The 2,347-nt window shown below is 40.8% G+C and overlaps 1 long non-coding RNA gene across 1 annotated transcript; it reads right to left on the reverse strand.

Annotated features, from left to right (window-relative positions):
• Positions 1–592: 592 nt before the first annotated feature.
• Positions 593–2,064, reverse strand: LOC147641054 (uncharacterized). The gene is made up of 3 exons (XR_015267558.1): positions 2,003–2,064; positions 1,355–1,432; positions 593–1,097 (listed from the first exon to the last, which is right to left on the reverse strand). It is a non-coding gene; the product is annotated as an uncharacterized LOC147641054 (long non-coding RNA).
• Positions 2,065–2,347: the final 283 nt, after the last annotated feature.

The following is a 2,347-nucleotide window of genomic DNA, read 5'->3' on the forward strand; positions in this document are numbered from 1 at the left end:
AATAGCATCTGCAAGCCCTTCAACCTTCACTAAGTAATAATTTATACTCAACTGTCCGCTCGCTTTAGCTACCTTGCCTTAACACTGAAATAAGGTCCACCCATACGAGAGAGTTCATTCCCAATTTTTAACGGCCTCTTTGTTTGTGTGATCAAGCACTTACAGTTTCATTGTTTGAAACACACTTCTTGATGCATCTTTAATCTTTATCGCCTATGTCATCTAGTGTCTATACTACATAAAATTTCTATGAAGATCATCTTCCACTGTACAAGGATATACTTTCCCCTATTAAAATATTGTTAATTTTCCACCCTTAAATAACCAAAGAAGAATCTATTGTATGAGCCTGCCTTTGATTTATTTATTTTTTGGTGGAAGAGGAGGAAGGGGTAAACTATGTGTGTGCATGCAGAGGTCTCTCTCTCTCTCTCTCTCTCTCTCTCTCTCTCTCTCTCAGAGGACATTGACAGTTGTACATTGATTTGTCTCATAGGTCGAGTTTGGCCTCTAGTAGACGTTAATACAACTTTCTTTCTTTCTTTCTTTCTCTCTCTCTCTCACACACACACACAAAAGGAAGAAAAGGAGGAAGAAGCAACAACACTAATAAAGTTTTAGCAATTATTTTGAGATGTTCTGCTAAGCCAAAAAAATACAACACTAAGACCTGCTTTTCACAAAGGCAGGCCAAAAAAGTTGAGTAGGCCCCACAGTTTTGAGTAATCACAAGTGTGTTGTGCAGAAAACTTGAGAACTTAAATGAACGAGAATTGTTTTAGAGTCCATCCCACGCAACTAAGACTGGAACAATGAAATATTGTTTAGGGAAAATCAGTGCATAAATGACTACCAGATAAAACTTTGTTAAAATGTACAAAATCCATATCATCACGCTCACAAGGTGCGAATGGATAGAATTTGGTACCTTGCTGAGACTAATAAGGCTTCGCAATCAAATACCAAGCCAAATCTAACGAGACCCACTGAAGGGGAGAAGGCACATCATTGTAATGAAATGAATGTCTTCATGAGATTGGTGTGGATTATCTTTCATTGAATGGTGCTTGCATAAGATCAAAAGCTCTATCCAACATCTGCAAGCAACAAGAAATGTCATGCTAGGATCTTTACAAATAAAACACCCCGAATCTGATGGCCAAGGCTTGCACGGGGGAGATCCCCTCATCCAAGGAGAATGAGCCGCGGTCAGATGACCCTTGCAGTGGGCTGGGGTTCTGTCTGTAAACCCCCTTAGTAAGCAGTAAGCGTCCATGCTGAGAAAGCTTTTGGACGCTGAGAAAACTTTTGCTTAAGTAAGACATACATACAGAGAATAAACAAAAGCAACTACCTTGCTGAATGTTTTTAGCTCACGCCCTATCGGTTCCAATGCTTTGAAATTTATCTCCGGTATGTCAACAGGCCAAACCTGCAAAAATCACACGAAATGTGATAAAATGAAAGTAAGCAGTGAGTAGATGCTGATATACCAAAGGAAAGTTCAGGTTAATTCCCAAACTTTAACAAAAAACTAAAGTGCGAACTACTCCATGAGAGCCTATCACAACACTTCGAATCATCCACTCCATGCTCAGTATAGACTACATGCTACGGCATCCCTACTCATGTCATCAATGCCCGAGAGTAGATGCAGGTTCATGCATAAAGATATGTCACTGTAGTGTTTTCATCAATAAACCATAAAACTAGGTTTCTGTCACTTCTCTGCAAGTGGAGGGCAAACTCAGCCAAGCTGGTTGGGCAATTGCACCGCTTTGAATAGAATATAAACCGACTGGCCAAAACTAAGACAAATACTTCAAGAGAAATCTGCATGTCCGCTAATATGGCAAAAAAGATATACCAATGTGTTATTTCCAGACTTGACAAAAACTTAGGTGTGATGATCTTGACTCTATCTACTCACAAAGCTTCAAATTATCAACTCCACCATGCACAACATAGACTACAAGCTATAGTTCAGCGGTGGAGCCCCTACCTCTTGAAGTGGAGGAAGTGGGTTCGAGCCACCAGATCTCGATGGCAATGGTGGAATTGCAGAAATCAAAAAATTGGCGAGGGGGTTTTCTAATTGGTGCTAGGCGAGCTGTTTTGTGTAAGTGGCTGGTGGAGCGGTCCCAAAAACAGCTAAAAATCTTCTTCCCAAAATTGAGCACTACCAATAGTGCTGTGTTGGCTGAAAATCAGCCCCGGGCTGCACACCAAGATTAGGGTTTTCCAATCGAAACCCTTGTTGTGGCCTATAAGAAGCCTAGTAGGCTTCCTTTGAAGCCATGGAAGGCGACAAAATAGGCTAAAAATGCAAAAACGGGCTGCAGCCTAT

The sequence above is a fragment of the Cibotium barometz genome, chromosome 2 (genome assembly GCF_041138505.1).
Source record: "Cibotium barometz isolate CiBa-2024 chromosome 2, ASM4113850v1, whole genome shotgun sequence".
Taxonomy (NCBI): domain Eukaryota; kingdom Viridiplantae; phylum Streptophyta; class Polypodiopsida; order Cyatheales; family Cibotiaceae; genus Cibotium; species Cibotium barometz.